The sequence below is a fragment of the Pararge aegeria genome (genome assembly GCF_905163445.1).
Source record: "Pararge aegeria chromosome W unlocalized genomic scaffold, ilParAegt1.1 SUPER_W_unloc_4, whole genome shotgun sequence".
Lineage (NCBI taxonomy): Eukaryota > Metazoa > Arthropoda > Insecta > Lepidoptera > Nymphalidae > Pararge > Pararge aegeria.
This window is the reverse complement of record NW_024396990.1, coordinates 362,879-388,307: the sequence shown is the minus strand read 5'-3', so window position 1 is coordinate 388,307 and position 25,429 is coordinate 362,879. Positions and strand designations below refer to the sequence as shown.

General features: G+C 33.8%; 1 pseudogene; it reads right to left on the bottom strand.

Annotated features, from left to right (window-relative positions):
* LOC120636843 lies at window positions 1-23,041 on the bottom strand (annotated as a pseudogene).
* Between the last annotated feature and the right edge of the window lie 2,388 nt (window positions 23,042-25,429).

Sequence of the window (25,429 nt, the reverse complement as noted above, 5' to 3'; positions counted from 1 at the left end):
TCAGCAGTAGTGCGATGGTATAGCAGGTAACCTTTTGATAAAGGATTTTACTGATTCTTTGATTGCGTTAGATGTTTTGTTGGTGGGAATGCATTTTCCTCTTCCTTCTTCTTTCGCCATACCAAGTTCCTGTGCCGTCAATGTATAATAAATGTATCTTTGACTGATATCAAGAGTGTTCATGAGGAACTTTAAACAAACTTGTCGCCGACCTTCTCCATCATTTATGAAATAAAAGAATGTATTATTCCTGTAATTAGAGTCTTTGGATCTCTTCCTTTTTATGGTTTGTTTAGAAGACATAGATATGATCCACTGTTTTTTTCTTTCTGTAGATAATTCCCAAAAATGTTTAAATATGGCCATTTCTTTTCTGAGGGTATTTCTTTACAGTTATAGGGACAGTTTTTTTCCAAGCAAGGATTCGGTTTCATATTTATTTCTTTCACAATTGAACCATCTCCCTTAACATATTGAACGCCCTTTGATCTAGCATCTTTTCGTACCTTTTTCTTATTTGTTCTTTTCTTTTTTAATCCTGCATCTCCTACTTTTCCATCTTTTATGCTTATTTTCTTTTTCTTCGCTATTCTTTGATCATCTTGATCACTTGAAGACTCATCTGTTTCTTTCCACGACGTTGAGTCCCAAGCAAAATCTTCATCATCACTTAAAAAATCAACATAGCTTTTTTTTAGAACTCGTTTGTTTTTCTTCGGTATTGGATGATCACCTTCTGTTTGTATTTCTACATTGTCATCAGTATTTACTTCTAAAGATTTCCTTAATATATCCATGTCGGTTTCAGGTATAATTTCAGTAATAGTTGGTTGAAGACTGTCGTTACTAATTGTTCTTTCTATTTCTGTTACTTCAGGTTTGTCCTTTTCTTCTTGATTCTAAAAGGCAATTGAAATATTATTCACCATCAAATTTGCAAAAAAACTCCGCACTAGATTTTACAGTAAACGCGAAAGTTTATGAGGGAAGATGGATAATACGATGTTTGTTGCTCATTTATGTTGAAAATATTAATTAGGTTTTTATAAAACTTAACAGTAACATAGATCATAAATCAAAATAACACGTAGACTACTTTTCACAAAGTTACGAAACTAGTGACTATATAAAAAAATCACCGCTCTTTCCACTTCAATCGTTACTTCGTTAATAATTAAATCCTCGTCTTTCAAATCATCAGGTATATATTGTGTCGTTTTTGTCTGAAATAAGTAAAATTTAACGTGTGAATAACAAATGGCTACTATTACAAGTATTACAAATATGAAACATATACCTACTTCTATATCCACAGAATGTGCATAAAAGTTCGATTCATCATTTAAATCAATTGGATCATCAATCAAGGATTCCGGTTGTTGACCTATGCTGTTCGAATTAAAAATACTTAAATCGTTGACTTGTTCATGATAGGAGGCACTTCCTAAGATTGTTACTGTAGATTTGGTGGTGTCGCTTTTATCAGTTACGGAAGACGTATTGTCCTCTTTTGACACACTGATTCGTTTGATTTTGTGTTTGTAGAATTTCTGTCTTTCTCTCTCCATATTTATCTGAAATAGTAATTATAAGGGAAGTACATAAGATGATCCTTTTACAACCACAAGTATGTACCTATATCATATTTATAGTTGGCGCTAAATGTTAGTACTTAACATAGTTTACAAATAAAAGACAAATCAATTACATAATAGATCACTGAAAAAGTAATTTGCATGTCGCTTATCGGTAATTTTATTGTAATAAACAAACTAGGTGTACCTAAAATGTATCTAAAGATACGAGTATTAAATAATTATAAGTACAACTATATTAAACAGTGTGTATATCAATAATAACAATCATGTATTGTTATACAATTATACCGAACTTAAATGAAGACAGTTAGCCTAAGATTGCAATAATTCTCTTAAAATAATGAATTAACTACATACTTAATAGTATTAGTAACATAATTAAACTAATAAATAATAATAACAAATAAGTAAACGTATTACATTTCATCTCAATTTGAAATCTTACATAAACAACACTTACGATTTGTTTTGGAGAGCGCTGTTTTATAAACACTGGCGGCAACTGTGAGTCACGTCACACCTTGATACACTCTGGAGTTCGACTGAAGCGCCTGAGCACTACAGTGTCGTTGAATGATCACGATTTTTAACTCCCGGGTGATAGAATAAATAATGGTATTATATGACATGAATGAAATGTATCATATTAGAATTGAATGATTTAAAGGTCGACTATTCTTTTTATTAAAATTGAACAATGATTCAAAATCCATCAGTTCATTTTACCGTCTGTTTTAAGAGTCATTCATTTAAAAAAATAATAGGACCAAAATGTTTTAACGAACATGCAAAATAGCTAAAACAAAACGGCTATTTAGTTTAAGAAACACCCTAGGTAGAAAATAAATGCAGCTGAAAGAGCTTAAGCGACACTCCATGTCGTATTTTGTTGACGGACAAATGATTTAAGCGACATCACGACATGTAAATCGTGGATATCAAAATGATTTAAGTCACATGTTAATAAAAAATAGAAACAAGAAAAACGCTTTAACCGATATTGAATCTTTTTTCTGAGAAAGGCCTACTGATTTATGTCTCGGTTCTTTAAATCATTGTATAGTTCAAGTACACTAGTAATAAATTAATGCAAAAACGACGTCAGATAATACACTGCCATTATGGAAACAACCCAAAATAGAGTTGTTTGAAGCGCCAAAAAAATTTAAATGAATCCGGCATCATCCGACGGAGAAAAAATTGCTGATTCCGAATATGTATATAACTCAATATCGCCCAAGATGTCGCTTAAACCAAATAGCCTTTCACCCCTCGATATGTATATCAATAAAAAACATTCGTTTAAACAACAATTATTTTGTTTAAAGTAAAAAAAATAATTAAATTATAAAAATATTTGAGGACGTCCGGATACGAACAGACCCGTATGGATCTGGCATTCTCAACGTATCCTTTGCCATTTAAAATCTCTGGGTAGTTCGTTAATAAAAGTTGGATAATAATCGTTTAATTACAATTAATAAAAACTAAAACATATTGGATTAGTCTTTAGTGTGTCTCTTATGATAATTGGGTTCGATGCTTGCGAGCTATTGTGTTGCTTTACGTCGAGAATGACGCAAAATGTTAAAAGTATTTTTTTGAAGTTACACTGCTGTAGGCGCGTTATGAAAAAATTATGAGAGTGAAATTTTAAGATGCGCGCGCATCTGTGACACAAAATTAACAGTATGAAGCTGTCTGCTTAAACGCTCATTAAGTCTCGAAAAAAAAGCTACCAACAAAATAGAAATTGAACCTCGATATTAGTCGCGCATGTTGGTACGCTCGTCACCTCTGATCACTGTTTTCATATTTATAATATTTATCAACATGTTTCTAGTTTATACATTCACAACACGTGTTTTAGTGTCATACAAGTGCGAATTATATATGTGCTAATAAATTATATTCAGTAGTGATTTAAATTGAATATTTTCATTGATATTACTTACTATTTGTGAATATTAGTGAAAAAAATTGTGCTTATATACTTTTTCAAGTGCTCCAATATAATTAAGGTTAACTATCCGTATGTATTATTTATTTATATTTATGTATAAATAAGATGAAATAAATAAATAATTTATAAATTATATCAATAATTTAAACCGCTTTTTCTTAGAAAATGCCATACGACTAAATAAATAATGACTTAACAAATATACATTGTAAAGTCAACATCTCCTGAGGATGCTCCGGTGTCAGAACGAATGGGTCGCTATATTGTGGTGGCGGCCATCTTGCATTCGAAATTTGTCATAGCGGATAATGTTTGTCGTAGGTTGCGATAAAGCCGCCAAATTGTACCTTCTTACTATGTTATGTCTGTGACTTCTTTTTTCTTGGTGTACAATAAAAGTGTACCTATACATTCTTACATTCAGTATAATATTCTCTTTGTCCAGTGCTTTATTTGATATAGAGACAGTTGTGAAAACAATGTAAGTCGCAGTTTCGTATTGGCGGCCATCTTGGATTAAAAATTTGTCATCGTGTATCGTGGTCTAATAGTTAAGTCGTTTTATTCGATACCCATATTGTGGGAGTAGTGAAAATATATGTGATACGCCACTTTGTGTCTTCGGCCATCTTGGAACTGAATATATTGACCAAATTACTATTTATACTTAGCCCAACGGCTAAGTCTAGCATTCAAAGGGGCAGTAGCGCCAACATTTTGGGTGCCATGCCCGTAAGTGAACAGTTAGACGGCTTATATTTTTTGTAAATATTAATTTTAGTGTGTGATTATTATTATTGAAGTTATAATTCTTTTGGCGCGTTAGGGAAAATGATGAGAGTAAATTTTACGATGCGCGCACACTGTCACAAAAAACCGACAACCTGAAGTTAGCTGTAAGGTTTGACAGTGTACACTTTGAATTGTCAAAGTCTGCGGGCTCATTCCGGTGATTTAATTGTACAAAAATCTTAAATTTTAATGTTGAGTGAAACTTGGTTGTCCGATAACTACGAGTCCATTAGTGCCCAAATTCAATTTTGTTCATTATGTCCATTCCTTTAAATATGCATAAATATTTTTTTTGTGATACTTAAATAAACTTTATTTAACTAGATAGTGAGTTATTATAAACTTTCAAGGAATGAAATGTATTTTTTACTATTGTTAGAGAAGTTTTTTCTACAAACGTAGAATAAGGCGAAATGTAAAATTTTTGAAAAGATTTTTATCTTGTTACGCCATAGTGTAACTTCTTACGCGTGTACATAAGTACACACACGTTTTTTTTTTTATTCCACCTACGTCATTGACTGATAGTAAATGATAATAATCATTTAAAAATAATATAACAGATGACTCACTCGGGCTGACGCGTCCGCATGCGGTGAAAAGTTTAAGGTACTTTTTTTAGTGAATTCCTTTACAAGTTGGCTGACTTGACCTTGACTGCAATCTCACCTAGCGGTAAGTGGTGATGCAGTATAATGTGGTAGCGGGTTAACCTGTTAGGAAGTACGGCAGTTATATTAAACCCATTCCCCTAATCAGTACCTACGCGACAAAGTCCATCAATATAGCGAATATTTCAGTTAAACTCTAGCGACTCGGTTGCTATCTAATCTCACACGAAATTTCATGACTTCTTCATTTTTAATCATACATGCTTACCACGAGTACAACGTAATTTAATGTAATTGTTGGACTTACCTTCTTTAGAGTTCCGGATACGTTGAGCTGATGTACGTGCATGGTAAAGTTCTTTCGGATACAGGTATCATGAAAGTGGATCGGTCCTGTTATGCCTTCGATCACCGTCTGCGGCAAATAAAATAATCTTCCTACTTTAAACGTCATCTGGAATCTCATATGACCTCAAACAGTTTATTTAGTACGTAAGCATATGAAACTATGATATTTAAATGCCGGTGGAAAAGACGTTAATTGCAAGGTCGGTTGATAATGTTTTATTACTAATAACTATTGTGCTTAACGGCGATGATACCAGCAGGATATTCGATTTCTCAATTGCTTGAAGCAGTTTTCAACTGAGTGAATGAATGAATGAATGAATACACTTTTATTGTACACCAAAGAAACAAAAAGTAGTTACAAAGATGAGCTGAGATTATTTATGAATGTTTCTCGACGAAAACAGCTAATGGTTTGACAGTCATTTGATGATAAAATTCCAGTGTTTTCTTCAGTAATTTCATATTCAAAAAGATATAGAATAGGTCTGCGCAAATGTTTTGGCGACATATTTACTAGTATTCAAACGTTGCTTTAATCGACGTATAAACACAAAATAAAGTCCTACGAATCTGTTGAAAGTCCGTGTATATTTTGCGGGGCACTGGACAATTAACGTGTTAAATCGACTCAGTCTTAATAAAAGTTGACTATTTAATATTTGGATAGTAATTTTTAAACCGAGTAAAACATATATATTTTAAATATATATTTCTTGTGTGCGTGTGTATGTCACTGAACTCCTCCTAGATGACTGGACCGATTTAAATGAATTTTTTGGTATACGTTTGGGTGGCACCCTGCATGGTTTAGATAGACAAATTAGCCGGGCTGATGGTGCTGGGGTCCGCTAGTATTTTATATAAATCAAGTTTGAATACCCAACTATTACTGGGTGGAGCGGGACATAAGCGTTAAACATAATTTACGTCTTGTTCCTGTTCATACGGAAGCCCACCTATTAAGAAACTCCGCTGAGGTCAATAAGCATCGCATTAAGGTCTCCCAGAATATTTGCCATTATGACTCGGATCGGCCTCGTATGTAAGGACTGGCATTGTGGCGTTTTCGTACAAAAACTTCAAGACTTGGATGTACCTATAGTGAATTCGGCATCTCTGAAGGGACCTTAACACAGCCCAGGTTTCCACCGAATCAAAGGCTTTTTCATAGTCCACAAACGCTAAGCTAAGTGGCCGGCTTCGGTCTTCTATACAACCTTCTGCAGCGTATGTATATGGTCTATTACTAAAGCCCTTTCGTACCATTCAACGCATGCGTTATGATGTTCCATGAAGATGCAAAATAAAAGCTCATAAGTATGGAGACACCATTTGATATCGAACAATAATATAACTACTAAAGTTATAGACTTTCATCAGAAAACGTAAAACGTGTGGCATTTAGAAAATTTGAGTATAGCGCTGAGCATTTTAAATTTTATAATGTACGAACAAGCGTACAGCTGCGAGACGCATATCTGTGCTGTGATTTGTTTCCTTGGCAACACTGATTTCAGCATTGCGCGTGATAATGGAACGCAAATATCTGTGTACTATATGGTATCATAGTATACGCTCGTTGACATAGACAATCCTAGAGTAGCACTGGTGTAACTTTTTTGATTTATTTTTAAGTCCGTAATATCAGAAGCTCAGACACTGCGGAAAAAACATCACTCGTTGCTGTCATTTTTTTGCGTGGCGTCTTAAGTCTTTCTTCTTTTATATGGCCTTATGGCCACATCGACCGAAAACTAGCGACCGGAAAAATTTCAATTTGCTGCCGAAAACCGACTCGGCTGAAATTTAAGCATTAGATTGTAAGGTCATCGGTCATCGGTCACGTTATCGGATATAAGGCAAACTTTCATATATTTTATAAGCCTATAAATTCATTTTATGATTTTTTGATAGGTTATACACCTGTTTTCCACGCCACTTCAAGTAACACTTTAATGTCAAAGAATATAAAGCTTACATTTTAATGCAAATTTCAGTCGAGTTGGTGTTGCGACGATGACGATGTGCGCGAAGACAACAAAGTTATTTTTTCAAATATGTTAATTTAGCAAATTTTGGGGTCAACAAGTTTCACACACATTTTAATGTGCCTTTAAATGTTCTTGTGCAGATTCATCACGCTGAGCGTAACGGGAATTAAGATTATTTCGAAAAAAAATCTAAGTTCATCAAATTGTAGCGCGTGCTAGCTCTTATGGTCAACTGCCGTGTCTCGCCACTTCTGTTCGTGTTACCAGACCCTTTGATCAATGGTAGTTCTTTGAGTATATTCGGTAGTAGAATTGAAAATTCTAAGACGAAAACACGATGCTACCACACGAATCAATCAATCGTCACTTGATTTCATCGATCGATGGATCGATTATTGTAGTTTTGTATTATGGAATCTTCCGCTCTAAGAACGGCGTTTCTTAATCCAGATAATTCTGTTTTTTAACAAGTTTCATACTGACCAATATTGATCGATGTTACATCGACGATTTATCGTCCAGTATCGTAGTTTATATCTGTCCATTAGCCAAACTTATCGTACCAATTCAGGTTAAAGACCAAAATTCGATCGATTTGTGTGGAAGTACCCAACTAAGATGTTCTGCTATGCCTTAGGTAAAGGTTTGACTTGCTAAAATAATATGAGCAGAAACTATGTCTGGGTTACGCGTAGCTTTTAGTTCGCTCTGAGCCTAGAGTTGATGCTTTTTAATTTGTCAGCCCAATTTCAATACTTAACGTTACACAGAATATAAGCGTTTACATATGAGAACGCATACTTACTCACCCACACAAAGGGTGAATGTATACAGTTTAGATAGAATATATTATGGGTGTAAATATATTCTAAATCTGACACCAGTCGGCACTGAGTTCAGAGCGAACTACGCTTGGCAGGGTTAAGTGACTTTTACCGCACCAACTAGAAAAACTTAGATCTAATAATAGGAGTTTAATCCATTATACATGTATTTTTGCTGTATGGCACAATAAATAGAGTTGTATAAAAGCGGTTATCATATTTCATGCTAATTGGACTGTTCATATTACTAATTTTTAAAACTATAAATACAAACCCCTTTAATTAAATTTGATATTGCCTCGCCGTATTCTGATTTGTATGCCTTTTGATTGGATAGGCAAATGATGGGGTCGTTGTAATCCACTGTTTCATTTTGGTAAGTGCGTAGGAACTCGGAATATGGATTCGTGATGGCGCCGATCGCATTCTGTGAAAAAAATAATGTTAAATTCATTCCATAATATTATTAGCTGTTGATATCAGTTATTACATAATGTTAGTGCCAGTTGATATTAGTCCATCTGCCAAAGTCATCATTGAAAGTATCCTATTAAGCGGTTCTGCTATTCCTTAGGTTAAGGTTTTACTTGCTAATATAATATGAGCACGAATAAAAAAAAAAGAAAATGTAACAGAAACTGTTTCTATATGAATACTTGCAGTAAATAAAGCACTATGAACCACGAAGATTAAAGTTAGGAAAATAACAAAACTCTTTTAAATTATTAACTTTTTTATTCATTTTAAAAATAAGCATTAGACACAATAAATGAAGTTAAGTTTTATAGGAAAATTGAAAAAAAAGTAACACAAAATTATTATTTCACACTTAAAATGAATAAACAAAATTAAATTAACAGAAAGTCATATGTGCCTAGTGTGTTTCCCTATAAAAGGAACTAAGTCCAACTGATAATGAAATTTGAAAGGCACTTATGTCGCGGAGCGACGTTTTATATAAAAATCAGTAGTGATGGGACACATCGATTAAATTTTAAACAATATTGATTTTTTTATTTCATTCATTAAGAAATAAAAAAATGTTTTTATACAAATTATTATTTATGTGAGCAGATTTGTATAAAAATTTTTGTCCTCTTCTTTTTTTAGGTACGGCACCATAGCCAATAAATCTTTTTTTTTTGCTTCATTGATTTTTGACGTACATTTTAACTGTGGAAGGATTATAGAATTTAAATCGTTTATTGTTTTATTCCTTTTTAAAATATTGACTACCCGCCAAGATTCCATCTCATTCAAGGTTGTACGGACTCTTATTTTATTTATTTGCTTATTCGATATTTTTATCCAGTTGGCTTTAGAAATACACATTTTATCCGTAGTAATAATGGAATCTGCAGCTTTTTGGAAATCGAAAAAATTCTCTTTATCCATTGGAATTACCTTAAATGGCTTATATCTCGCTTCTTCGATCATCTTTATCAAATCATTGGGTACCATTGGGCTACATAGCTTTTTGCGCTTTTCAATAAGCGCAAAGTCTCTGTCGCAATTAAGATATGAATGTCCAGTTATTAGAAATTTGTGCTCAATTTCATCAAAAATTCCCAATTTTATCAAATAGATCCACAATAGTATAATCATTCGGTTTTTGTTCTGTCCTGCGCAATTATCGCTCCACATTATTAATTTTTTTTTATTTGTAGCACCACTACTGAAGACTTTTAAAACACAGGATGCGATTTCGTTTCCACCTCGTCCAGTAATACCTACGTGCCATAAGCACATGTATGCATCATTGGTGTCACCAATATGGATTCCCAAGTTAAAGTTTGAAAGTTGGCGACTGTAATACATCTGACTGTGAGTAAGGGCAGGGGTAGATAATACTTGTTGAAGATCCATAGTTGCAGTGCATATAAGGCTTCCAGGCATCTGAGACCTCACCACATCTCTCTTCAAAGTATCCATAGCTCTATTTGCCTTGCATTGATGAAGACGTAGCTTGGTAGCGTTTGTTTCTCTATCCGGACCATTAGTTTTAGCTAGAGCATTTAACAGATCACAAGTTGCGCAAGTATCTGTTCGCTTCCGACCAAATTTTAAATTTTTGAAATTAGCTTTGAAGGTGTCACTGTAAAATTTATATGTAATTGTGATGTCAGGATGCAATACTTTAAATGCATTGTAAAGTCTATTTATGTTTAAATCGGGGCTTAAATATTCTTTTTGGGATCGTGCTCTTCCATAGTGGGATTCTTCTCGAGGAAATGTTGCTACATGCTCCTTAATTAGTTTTACGATGTCCTCAGAGTATTTTCGATGTTTTATCTTATTTCCTCTTTTCTCTTCATATGTAAGCTCTCCATTTTTTATTCTATTAACAAGAACGTGTATTTTTTTCTGCTTGAGGCCAAAAACAGATGAAAATGTTTTCCTACAAACTTGGATTATGTTACCTTTACCATCAGGCAAAGTATAGGAAACCGTACATTGGCGTTTACTATCTTTTGGATCAAGGTATTTTCCATTTCGTCGCCTCTTTATTGGTAAGATATTAATTAAGCCCATTAAGTAACTGCCTTGCTTTTCATGGGAATCTAAATCATAGTATTCCTTAAATATCTTTAATTTTTGTTCATGTGAAACATCTTTGCAGCTCTTAGAACATTTGCATAGTATCTGCAATAAAAATAAAAATAAAGTGAAACCCGACTGTTAAAAAATTAAAAAAAAAATAATGACGCCATATTTTCTAACTGACCTACGAGTATATCACGATCGTTTAAAATCGGTTAGGTAGTTCAAGCGCTATGAGGAAACACACGACATGCACAAATTATACGTTCGCATATTATACGCTGCTAAAGTCATAACCTTCCTTTTATTTTGTCGGGTGTAGAAAAAAAATCATTTCTTCGTTTTCTAAGCTTCTTCGAATTCAGCCTTGAATATTTCAGCTTAATCTATTTATAAATTTTAGATCGAATCGATAACGCGGATAAAACGATAGGATCGTTTTTGTTATAAAATAAAAATCTTAATTTTTTTCTAGGTAGGTACATCTACCTAAATCAATATAATATTTTACGTAGTCTTAAAAATGATAATTACAAAAAAGTTGAAAGATACACTATTAAAATTCAAAATACGATGAGTCGTCGGAACACATTCAGCACGTCACTATCAATAATCCTTTGAATTCGACTAAACAAGCATAACAAAACAGTTGTTTGTTTTACCTCGGCACCGGGAGCAGAAACCGCAGGAATGACTTTTTCTGATGTCGAAACATACTCTTTGCCATGAGTTTTAAGTAGTTTTCTTCGAAAACTAGCACTGGAACACTGTTTTTTTCTTTTATTTGCATCACTTGAACACCCAGGCGCGGCGTCACAGTCCGCCATTTTGATACAAAATGAATCAGACGACAATGGTCCTTAGTGCCTTCTGAGAACAGCGAACCCGTGGCTCTTAGTACCCGCGCGAACTTCATACCATTATTTTGTTAGAAAAATATTAAGCTGGGTCCTTAGTGCTTTATTTGTGTTGTTGGGCATGGCATTTAGAACCGAACTGCATACTTAGTTTGAATTTTAACTTTTTGGTACTTAGTGCCTTATTTACTGCAAGTATTCATATACTTTAAATCTAATTTAAAGCAACGAGTTGTGCGTTGCGGTGTGGTTACGGCAGAGAATATAGGATGACATAACCCGTTCTCTCCCCGATGGAGTGAAATTACTACTAACTTCTGCGATCACAAACCCGGCATTGTGATTATGGCCTTACCGCCGGGGTGGTGGGCCTTTAGTCCAGCAGTGGACTGTTACAGACTATTGATGGAAGCAGCGTGGGGGTCTAGACTCATAATCTCTCTGTCCTATCCGTTGTGTAAGAAGTCAGTTCACTCCATCATTTCAAACTAGGTGAGATTGCCGTCAAGAGTTAACTTGTAGTGAAAAAAATAAGTCTCATAAGTAAAATACCATGAAGATTTGTGGATAATTATGTTGATTGTAGACAATGCTGGAAGACAAGGAGCTGATGGATTACCACACTATTCAAAGTTTTTGGAGAATTAACTGTACAGTGATGTCATGAAAAATAAGCAGTGACATCTAAAATATTAGCCGTGCTCACATTTAAGTTCAAATGGGGTCACGGAATAGTGCAAAATGTTATTATCATCCTAGATAATACGAAAACAATAACACACACATTTATACGCAGACACGTACGTGCATATGCGTTTTATAGTTATAACGATAAGGGTTGTCAAATTTTATTTAAGATAGTTTTTCTATAAACTAAATAATTATAATTATAATAAAATCATTTATTCACACGATTATTAAATAGTGACATAAATCATAGTTTAATATTAAGTTTGGTTGAATCACTGATACCTAAACTGAGTAAAAACTCGTACTACAGATGTTAGTGAAATGTAAACAATTTGAAATCATAATAATATAATTTCTTTGAATGGAGTGTTAGTGATGTTTTTTATGGATGCTGTACTTCTGACGCAGGGTAGTCATGGAGTAAAAAATATTGTTTCTCATTCATTTAACAATCAATTTTGGCGCGAAAACGTAAACAAAATAAGTTTCAATGATAAACATCCGGCGATTAAACAACGCCAAATTTAAGTAACATAGTCCATTCAGTCACGTACTTTATTTTTTAATTAATATTTTGTCTGTGTGATTGGTTGATTGATATTTTTTACACGGTTGAATTAATGTGGGGGGCCTACCAACAGAGCGTATTTTGGTGCGGCGTTGGCAGTTTAGCAGCCCGTGATCTCAATTTGTCTAAGTTGTATAGTTAACTAGTTATTCCTATGATACTATAACATATTGTAATTTGTAATATTGCTAAACCGGAATGCTTAGCATGACATCATTAAACGGAATCTATTTACAAAGATCGCCAGCTGAATGTACAATTATTTCATAATGTTTCGGGTACGTGCCTCTAAGGAATTGTTCCCATTTTGTATTGCCATCACGTAAATATGTAATTGTAACCTACACCCCTGTTTTTAGTGACCCTTGCCTTCGAGTGAATCTTAATGAAGCCTTCTACGCGAATCATTAATGGTATCTCCCATTTTGTATATAAATTATATTACCAATCAATATCTGGCCCCGATCTTTATTTATATTGGTAACAGGTAACCGCGACTTCTTGCGCGTACTTTTTCTAAGAAAAATATAACCATACAAACTGTCATCCAATATTGAACACACCTGAAGGTTGTTCTTTATTAAGAAATAATTTTATAAAAAAAACTGTAACAGTAAATATTGAAATTCTTAGTCTTATAACATCAAAAAAAATATTAGACCAAAGAAGATTATTTTATTTTCGTAACGCACGCAACAGAAATCAGTATACTTTAAATTGCAAATTAATTATTGTGGCACTGCGAAGAATCTATTTTATGAATTTTAATGTACCTAAATTTGAAAATACGAGAAGTTAAATCTTTCATTCTATTAGAGGTAGATTTCCAAAAAAAGAAATTCTGTATCCTACCCGCTGTATCTGTGCACTTGCTGTGAAATTCACTGTACTCTTTACACAAAAGACAGAGCGGTAAAGAAATTATGAGTCTACACTCTCAAGCTGCTTAGCCGGTGGATCGTGTAAGACATTTGAGGACTAATAGGGTCACGGAATACTATGGCAACACCGCGAAGGGTTTGGTCCTAGATAATGCAAAATCAATATTTCACGCACGTTCATTTGCTCACACATACGCGCATTTTTTTTTTACAAATGCCTTATATGTTCATTACATTAGCAACGGGGTGTCAACGTAAATAATTTCTTAAAATTTCACTAGCAGAAAAGTTTATGGTCAATTTATAAAATAGCAGAAGGCTTACGCTTATGTACTTGTGGGGCCAAGCCTTCATGAAGTTTCTTACAAAATCTCGTGTGTGGTCTACAATTGTGAAACATGTAGGGTCATTTCGCCTGTTTGCGTCCACTTAGTGGAGTTGTTAGGTTTGAACGTGAAAAAAAAAATGTCCGTGCGGTAGTTTTTAATCAAATATGGTTGTAATGTAGTCCCTATATAGTCTTGTCAAGTTTAATGCACTGTTTTGGACAACGCATCTGATGTTTTATTCTACACAGGTACAAATAGCTGAAACAGGCGATTTTCCCATTTTGCGTCCACAAAATCCAGATTGCGTCCGCCTGTGGACCAATTGGCGTCCACCTGTTTAGAAATAATTAGGAAGGGAAATAGGAAATCAAAAGGGAAGCTTGTGATTTTAATCAAAACATTTATTTAATAATTGCTGATATCATAAAAGTAAACATAAATTGCACTTCAGGATATTTTTTTTTCTCCTCCAACTAACTCCATTAATAGATTCACTATTATTTCGAATATCATGTCGATGGCTTTATACGATTCTATTTTACCATTTCGGTACAAAGCCTTTAAAATTGGCCAAGTGCGAATCGGACTCGCGCGTTCCGTGTTTTATTCTATTTTTTAATATTTATTGTTATAGCGGCAATAGAAATACATCATCCATGAAAATTTCAACTGTCTTACTATCACGATTAATGAGCTACAGCCTGGTGACAGACGAACAGCGAAGTCTTAGTACTAGGTTCCTGTTTTTACCCTTTGGGTAAGGAACCCTAAAAATGGAACAAAATTCAAATATTGGCAAATACATAAAATAATTTTCGTATAATAATTGTATATTTTTAGGTTAGGTAGGTTATAAAGAGTATATTTAAATAAAATTATATAAATTTTACTCTATTATTTTCGTGTGATAAAAAGATGGACGCAAAATGTTATAGGGTTTCTAATGTAGGAAAACTGTGCGTCCAAGTCTGATTTTTGACATTAATTATCTTTTTTTATATATCTAATAATATGGACGCAAATCGGCCATCATATTATGCATGTTAATGTTGTTAAAATTGATAGGAAGTTTATATTGTTTTTCCCATGTTATCGTATTTAATTAAACATCTGACTGAGAAATAGTTAGAGTAATCTGCGTCCACAGCGGACGCAAAGTGGTTTTTTTATAAATTGTATGTACCAGTTCGCGTCCACCTTATATAAAAGTGTCAGTAGAAAAATATAAGCACAAACATCGTTATTCCTATAGTGTGGTTCACAATTAAGGTCTAGGGATAACAAAGTATTCTAAATTTCACATAAAAACCTTAAATACTTATCGTGAAAAGTACAGCTGCTCACTATTTTTTTTACAACTCATTCGTGCGTCAGCACTTGTTGGTTGCACACGCAAGATTAGTTTATTTTTCATTAAATTTGGGTTGCACGCACAGATCTTTTGTTTGTGTGTGAGTACCTGTCATAGGTCCGAACATCAATAGAAGCGCTCTTGTTTAGATTGGTGTGTCGGTATTGTTATTTTTCACTGTTGTAAAACAGTGTACCGTCGTTTGGACGCGAATTGGGCGTCGGACGCGAAAAGGCGAAAAGACCCTATGAGGCCGATCTCGTCCTCCTTTTTATTTATTTTATTTTATTGTACAGGAAAACTTACAGCTAATAACAGAAAATAAAAAAAATGGAAGTAAAGTAATCAAGTATAGCCAATTACAAGTTTTCACAGATAGAATTTACATACTAAGAAAGGAAATTGCTCACACGGGAAGTATAGTTAAAAGATTTATGAATAGTGTAGTCAAAAAATAGGAGTGACCAACACTGAAAAGTTATAGCTACTTAAAATATTGTGAGAGTACTTAAAATTATTGATTAGTTCTGAACAGCAGATTTACTAATTTAAGTTAAAAGATCTAAAAAATCCATTAGCCATAATTTTACGCGCAGAGGTTGCATTTGTACAAAAAAGATCCATTTTATCATTTTTATTACTTAGTTTTTTGAATGATACGCAAGATCTAAGCATATAAGAATTACTCCGGAATTTCGTGTGCGAAAAAGGTGTCCACAAAATTGAATGGGATCGAGCGGATCGAGGATGGTTATTCACGGGGACTTTGAAGAACAGCTTATCAAGGAGCGGTGTACAGTCTACTTTATTATTAGCAATATTGATTAAAAAGGTAATATAATTTATATTTCTTCTTAGGGCAAGTGGTAATAAGTGCAATTGAGCACATATAGCTTCATAGGTCAAACTAGGATTGAGTTAAAATCTAAACTTAAGAAACCGTATAAACTTTTTCTGGATTCTTTCAATACGTTGAATGTACACCTCATACTAGGGATTCCATATTTGAGATGTGTATTCAAGATTACTCCTTACAAAGGCACAATATAGTATTTTGATTGTTTTTAATTTGGTAAAATCTTTAGATGATCGAGACAGGTATCTGAGCATTCTAGAAGCTTTACTGACAACTTGGTCACGTGTTTATCGTAGAGTAGTTTAGTTTCAAGCACGACTTCTAGATCTCGTATTTCAGACACCCGGTTAAGATTTTGATTTTTTATTTTGTAGGTGGATTTGAATATATTGCGTTTACGTGTCAATGAAATTGCAAAGTATTTAGAAACATTTAGATCTAATCTGTTGATGGTACAGTAATTATCTAGTCTATCTAGGTCGTCCTGAAGAAGCATCTCATCATTGGGATTGTTAACTACTCTAAAGATTTTCATATCGTCTGCAAATAGTAAAAATTTCGTATTTAGAAAACAATGGTCAATATCATGTATGAAAATGTTAAATAGTAAAGGCCCAAGCAGTGAGCCTTGCGGAACACCTAAAGGTATATTACGCCAAGGTGAAGTGAAACTGTTTAGTACTACTGCCTGTGATCTTTTTTTAACATAAGATGAGAACCAACGATACAAATATCTCCCCTTATTCCAGCTTTTGATAATTTGAGTAATAATATGCTGTGATCAATCCGATCGAAAGTTGTGCTGTAATCAGTGTATACAGCATCCACCTAGTCTTGATTATCCATTTTATCAGATATGAAGTCCGAAGATAGGACCAGGTTAGATACTGCAGAACTTCCCTTAACAAAACCGTGTTGAAATTGATCGAAACGAGACTTAACAACTGTGTATAATTGAGTGCAACGTTTTTGATGCCATAGTGGCTTAGTTTAAATAACAACATTTTGTGTTCAACGCAATCGAATGCTTTGGACAGATCACAGAAAACACCAATGGCATTCTGCGAACGTTCCCAGGCATCGTAAATATGCTTTATAAGTCTTGCGCCTGCATCCGTTGTACTACGACCTTTAGTGAAGCCGTACTGCTCCGGATGAAGTATGTTATTTACATTAAAATGATTTAAAAGTTGATAAAGTATAATTTTTTCAAAGACCTTACTAAGAGTTGGCAAGATTGAAATAGGCCTGTAATTTTTAAGGTCATTTTTATGACCGGATTTAAAAGGGGTATTAATTTACTACATTTCATTATGTTCGGAAAAATACCCATATCAACACATTCATTAAAAATTACGGCTAGATAAGGGACAATAACGTCAATAATGTTAGAAATGACCATCACCGATATACCCCACAGATCACCGGTTTTTTTCAACTTTAATAACCTGAAATTCTTTACAATATCTATTGCAGATATATGTTTAAAATTAAATAAAACATTGCACTCTTTAACATTATCTCTCAATATACGCTGAGCTCCTATTGGTGAAGAGCTTAGAGAATCTGAAAAACATTCTGAAAAAAGTTTTCGAAAGTATTAGCAACCTCATACGTCACTTTATTGTTATCAACAATAAGTTCAAAATCCACATCACGAGATTTAGTTTTACCTGATTCGTAAGTTACATATGCCCTCGCCTGAGTCGCTAGCTTGGTTGGAGTAGGTCATAGACGCTGGAATGCAGTTATTTTTGGTTTTGTTGTTCATAATTGACCAAAACAATTTAAAATTGAAAATAATAGAATTTTCAGTTTTTCAGATAGTTTCTGTAACATAGGTTCTCGATTTCGATAGCCTTGACACGCAAACGCTCGAATTGAATTTTATCATCAAGATTACCATATACTTTAAATTTGGAATGATACTTGTATTTTTCATTAAGAATTTTTATAAGTTCCCCAGAGAACCAAACAGGATACGTCTTTTTATTATCGAGCCTGCGTTTAGGAATAAACGAGTCACGAAAGCCGTAAACTATATCATAGAAACGCTGAACCGCAATGTCAACACTGGTTGATGAAAACAAGTCCTGCCAGATAATATTATCGAGCTCATCACTAATTTTTCCATAGTCACCACGTCTGTAGTAATAGACTACTCTTTTGCAGGGAGTAAGATGTTTTTCAACTGGAAAATTCAATTCAAAATTCAAAATTCAAAATTCATTTATTTCAAGTAGGCCTAATATAAGCACTTTTGAAACTTCAAGTCTGTCTGTTTGTAGTGATTCTACCACCGGTTCGGAAGGCAGATTCTACCGAGAATAAGCCGGCAAGAAACTCAGCAGTTGCTCTTTTCCAACATCAACAATTTACATTTTGTATTTTAACATTCATTTTTCTATCTTGTGAGAGCTGAAAGCGGAGCCGGATGCTTCCAAGCAACCTTGTCATTAAAAAATTCATCAATTGTATAGTAACCTCGCTCTAATAAATGTGTTTTAACAAATTCTTTAAACTTGTGCATTGGCAGGTCCAAAATCACCTTAGGAATCATATTATAAAAACGTATACTCAATCCCACAAATGATCCCTGTACCTTACGCAGACGATATGCAGATGACACCAATTTATGACCATTTCTTGTAAGTCGACTGTTTATGTCCACTTTTTGTGTATAAAGACTAATATGTTGTCTTACAAATACTATATTGTTATAAATATATTGTGAAGCTACAGTAAGTATGCCTATTTCTTTAAACTTCTCACGGAGGGATTCGCGTGATTTAAGTTTATATATTGACCGTACAGCTCTTTTCTGCAATATAAATATAGTTTCGATATCAGCTGCTTTACCCCATAACAAGATTCCATAGGACATAACACTATGAAAGTACGCAAAATAAACTAGCCTAGCTATTTCAACGTCAGTAATCTGTCTAATTTTTCTGACTGCGTAGGCAGCCGAGCTTAGTTTACCCGCTAGTGAATCTATATGGGCACCCCACTGTAGCTTATTATCCAAGGTCACGCCCAGAAAAACTGTGGAAGTCTCTATTTTTAGTGATTCACCATTTATCATTATATTTTTATCAATTTTCTTTACATTTGGTAAGATAAATTCGACACACTTTGTTTTTTTTGCATTTAAAAGTAAGTTGTTAACTGTAAACCAGTGCGACACATGCGACATAACACGGTTTACTTCGTCAGAGTTATCTTTACTCCTATCAGTCTTAAAAATTAGAGATGTATCATCTGCAAACAATACAATGTCGCATGTTCCACTGACATGGTACGGTAGATCATTTATATACACTAAAAATAGAAAAGGACCCAAAATCGAGCCTTGTGGGACACCCATTGAGGTATTTGAACCCTGAGACTTTGCATCATTTATGCAAACTCTTTGGGTTCTATTGCTGAGATAAGAGGCAACCAAATTTAGTGCAACGTTTTGGATACCATAGTGGCTTAGCTTAAGAAGCAAGGTTTTATGATCAACACAATCGAAAGCTTTAGATAGATCACAAAAAACACCCATGGCGTTCTGTGAACATTCCCAGGCATCATAAACATGTTTTATAAGTTTAGCGCCTGCGTCCGTTGTGCTACGACCTTTAGTGAAGCCATACTGCTCAGGGTGTAGTAAGTTATTTACATTAAAATGATATAAGAGTTGATTTAATATAATTTTTTCAAATATCTTACTAAGAGCTGGTAAGATTGAGATAGGTCTGTAATTGTTTATATCATTTTTATTACCAGATTTAAATAGAGGAATGAGTTTACTATGTTTCATTAGGTTCGGGAAAGTACCTAAATCAACACATTCATTGAAAATTATGGCTAAAAGAGGAGCAATGACGTCAATAATTTGAGATATTACCTTTACCGACATTCCCCATATATCACCTGTTTTCTTTAATTTTAACAACTTGAAGTTTTTACTGATATCCGATGCATCTATATGTTTGAAATGAAATAAAACTTTGCACTCATTAATGTTGCCTCTTAATAAATTCTGAGCTGCAGTAGGTGAGGAATTTAGTGAATCTGTTAACAAAATAGGAACATTCTGAAAAAAGTTTTCAAAAGTACTAGCAACTTCTGTATCAGTAGTAACCATATTATTATTAATAATTAATTCAAAATTTCCGTCTCGAGATTTAGTTTTCCCAGATTCATTATTAACAATTTTCCAGGTTGTTTGTATTTTGTTTTCAGATTTTACTATCCGATCTTTAATGTATAGCGACTTAGCTTGTCTACAAACATTTTTAAATGATTTGGAGTAACTTTTTACATATTCAAGGAAGGTTGGAGTCTGATTGTATTGTTTTTCATCATATAGCTCATACAACTTATCCCTGCTTTTGTAAATGCCTATTGTCGCCCAATCACTAAACCTCATTTTTTTATTAGAATCTATGTATTTAAAAGTAAATACTTTATTAAATGCACTTTCTATTTCAATGAAAAGCGTACGATAAAGATTGTCGGGATGACAGTTTTCAAAAAAGAGAGCTGGAATTTTGGCTGATATTTCACCTTCAAATCGCGTCAGTTTACTCTGAGTTATCGGCCTGTACTTAACAATATGTTTATTTCTATTTGTACCAACAACAGTAATTTGTTGGCCACAATGATCTGACCTTAAATTGTTTAATATCGATTTACCTAAGATATCACAGTTAAAAAAAATATTATCTAAACAAGATGCTGAAGTTGCTGTGATTCTAGTAGGTTCATCGAAAGCATTATTCAAATTAAAGCATTTAAATAAGTTTAACAACCTAGTCGTAGTAGTATTATGTAATAAGATATCAACATTGAAATCCCCGCATACTATTACATTTTTAGTAGACATACACAATCGCTTAAGGACATCTTCCATTACATCCTCGAATTGGTTGAAATCACCTGAGGGGGGATGGTACACACACACTATTATAAAACGCTCCAGCTCCACACAAGACAGTTCAATTATGCGCTCCACAGAAAGACTAACTATATCTTTTCGCTCCTTACATGTTATATTATTGCGTACAAAAATTAAGGATCCACCATGAATAGCAGTCTTTCTAAAGAACACACTTGACATTTTGAAGTTATTGATGTTAACTGCTATTTGTGCTCCAGTGAGCCAATGCTCAGTTATACACAATATGTGTATATTGAATTTTTCAACAAACAGTTCTATTTCTAATTCTTTGCCGGTGAAGCTCTGTATGTTTTGATGTACAATGTTCATATTACAGAGCTTCCCCGTTGTCTCACTGTCTAGTTTAAATAACTATTTATTATAGTACTAGAACAAGTACTAGGGTCAATATTAGAAATATTGGTGGTACTTGAAGTACAATATGTAGAGGTGTCAATAGACTTAGTTACAATACTTGTAACAGTATCATTTAAGTTGTAAGCTAGTAAAGATGCCAAGTGATGCTTACTTTTCTTAGATAAAATTAAACTATCTCTAGACAATAGGGATGACATGGATTTATTGATGTCAAAATAAAAAACTGCGTCACTATGACGGCATGTCAGGTTATAAATTAATAAATTTAAATTATAAATATGTTCATTCTGCTTTGAACTAAATGTGCCACAGTAAGGAAAGGCACACATAACGAATTTACATTGAGTTTTACTATGTAAAGCTAGTAATTTATCAATGCATCTTATAATTTGATGCTTTTTGACATTCAAACTGTCTCCTATTAAGAGAACAACATTTTTATTTACATCTAAATAGTCACTATTCAAACTATTAATAAGATAATCGAAACTAGCCCCCGGTGAACATCTATTAGTCACTGAGTGATCAAGGTAATGGTTCATAATAGGTCCAAAACCTTTACCTAACATGTCGGAAAATATAATTGTCTGTTTTTCAGGCATACTTTTTAATAAAGGTGAAGGGTCTGGTATGACAGTTGAGCACTGCTCCAGGCATGTTTCTAATTGGTTGGAAGATACTGTATCACATAATTTTAGGTTAGTCATAGGTATCTAGGGCTAACAACTCATCAGCTGCCAGAATTTGTTCATCAATCTGCCTTTGTGATAGCTCATATTTAATGGTTACAGTTTTAAGTGAGTCCTCCAATTGTTTAATTACATCATTGAGGCTTTGAATTTCACTTTCATAGTTTTCTCTACTTCTCTGAGAGGATAATGAAAGGGTGTTTAATTTATTTACTAAAACTGAGCGTTCCTTTCTTAATGCCAGGTTTTTTGTGCCAGCCCTTTGTTTTTTTATTAAAGTTTGAGTTTTTTTAATTATTTTACTTATTTTAATGTATTTTTTTATTTTGTTATGGCTATTTAAATAGGAACAGGAATGTTGCTGAGGCTTGGGGTTTTTAATACAAGGACTATCACAAGTCAGATCGATACACATTGGCATTGTTGAGGATGAAGCAACAAGTTCATCGTACAGATTATTTGTTGATAGTATTTCAGCACTGTGTAATTGTGACTGAAGGTCATTGATTGTTGAACATGCCCTACTTAATTCTCCCTCCAACATAGAAATTTTCCCTAGAGCTTCTTCATAGGTTGATATGCATTGTTCAAATGAGCTGACTGCCTTCTGGAGTTGGTCGCGCTCCTCTATGACCAGATTGTGTGCACTGTTTAACTCTGCTAGTTCACCTTTCAGTTGGGAGTTCTTGGCTATAATTGCTCTCAGTTCAACTTCACTGTCATCTTGTTCCCTCACCAAGTCAGCATTTACTTGTTTGAGTGACTTGAGTTCACGGAGGGCATTCTTTAGTTTCAATTGCTCTTCCAATGCAGCCGCTCTTCTGGTTAACATTGGAGGAGCCATTTTATAGAACTTGTCTCTGAAACACACCAAACAGTGTATGTAAGTGAAGGAAAATAGATGACCTACAGAAGAGAGAGACCAAAGGAATAAAAGTAGGATTCAAATTAGTATTAAACAGAGTAATATTAAAGATCTGATTAGAAATATAAAAACATACTAGTTTGGCATATCCAACAGTTACAAATACTATTTTTTGCGCTGACTATTGAAGTTATTTCTAAAATGTATTAATTACTAAAGTAGATTACTAGAACAGTGACCTATATCATAAGGTGTGCATGAGTAGATGCTGTAAATGTTGTCTGAGACAGTTTCAATAATTCTTTTTCTTCACTTCCACAAATCCGTCAAGTAAAGCAAGAATGATTTTGTCAGAGTGTATATAGGGACGTGTCTCGTGATCAACGAGAATGTACTGTGTAGGGAGTAATGTATTTAATAGCTAGCGGGATAATATAACGTGATAACAGAGAACGATAAAGAAAATAAAAGCAATACTCCCCAGTAAAATCCTTTGAACGTAAATCATACGTCGTTACAGACGTTGGATTTTGAATTCTGGCCGAACGAACCTCCTGTCACATGGATAGTTCGCTTTTTGTGCTCGCTGAGTTGATTACACTTTTTATGACTATTTATCTAATGAACAAACACTTATTTACAAATAATTTACACAGTTTTACGAATATTAAGACTAAAATTAAAACTTAAATTATAAATAAAATACGAGCAGCTGATTATACGACATGTCAGCTTGACAGCGACCACAATGCTATATGTAGTGATGGGTGATACGAGTCTTCAGGTATCAAAGGATCTAGACAGCCAGAGACAAATATATTGCTGTCGTTAGACAGCACTAGATCAAATATGCGACCATAGCGATTTTTTATTAAATTAAACTGACGTAAGTTACAAACACTGAGCATGTCAACAAAATTAATTAAATAATTGTTCGCCAAATTGTGTGCTCGTAGGTAATAATCCAAACCTAAAACCCATTCGATGGTACTCATATTAAAGACACCTAGCACCAAAAATTTATCGTCTAGGAAATTGGCCATAATCATTTCAAGATTGTCCGAAAAATTAATAATTTGAGAAATAAATGAATTACCTGATGCATCTTCACATAGATATATCGTGCATAGGTGAAGGTTGACGCTCGGTGTTCGTTTCAGACGCACAGTCACCCATACATCCTCAGCAGAAGAGTGTTGGCTGGTCACAGGCTCCGCGAGGAGGTCCCTGTGGGCAGCGACAGCTACGCCTCCGCCACGCGATTGACCCGTTTGAGCATAATTACGATCACGGCGCCAAACGCAGTAACGTTCATCAAACAGCTCATAACTACCGATTTGATCGTTCAACCAAGTTTCGGATAAGCAAATTAAATCATAATTAGACAAGGCCAGGGACTTTTTAAATTCATTGGTTTTAGTACGGAGTCCTTTGACATTTTGGTAGTAGATCAATAACGAAAATAACGAATATAAAGTCACTATTAATATAAAATAATGTCAATATTGTATTTTGGTATAAAAATATAAATGGTTAATTTGAAGTAATACGTTTTGAAGTAATGGTTAAATTGACAGTAATACGTAATACGTGATACCCACAGGTTCGCCACATCAAACTCCGGAGATGGATATACCCGAATGTAAAAGTTATAAGGATCAGACGCGTATATAATACCAATAAACAGATCAGTTATCGTACCAAAGCCATCCCTCTTGCGTTCGAACTTATAGAAAAAAAATCTTGAATCTAAGGATTTACTATGCTTACAAGTCATTCTGATTGAATGCGGATAATAAACTATAACTATAACTAAGGCAATATAAAAGAGACATACAAAGACAGTGTAATCTTAATACACTGCAATAAGAAGTTGTAGTGAAAAAACAGTTTATTGCCTGCCTAAAGTTTGTACAGGTTAAATATTTGAAATAAAGTATAAATGTACATAATATTGAAAATCTAAAGTAATTAAAGTTAACAAGCACCAATAGCCAAAGTATACAATATTTGTAAGGTTGTTTAATGTAAGATCGCTTCACTTTAGTAATATATGGACACATTATTTGCGGGCTTAAAAATAATAGTCAACGAACAGATAACTGCGAGGCAATATAAGTAATACCGCTTGAGGACATGATATAGAAATATGTGCTGTAATGGTTGAGCAGTAAGGTTCATAATACTACGAAGTTTTAACATACTTACGGTTGAGTTACGCGCACTAATGACTAGTCAATGCAAGCTAATAATTAGACTACAGGGGACATAAACCGATGGCCCGCTATGTTTGAAAATATAATGCAACACCATACAGAGACAGAAGATAATGTAATTTAGGACTAATGTAGCACTAAAGGGAATACA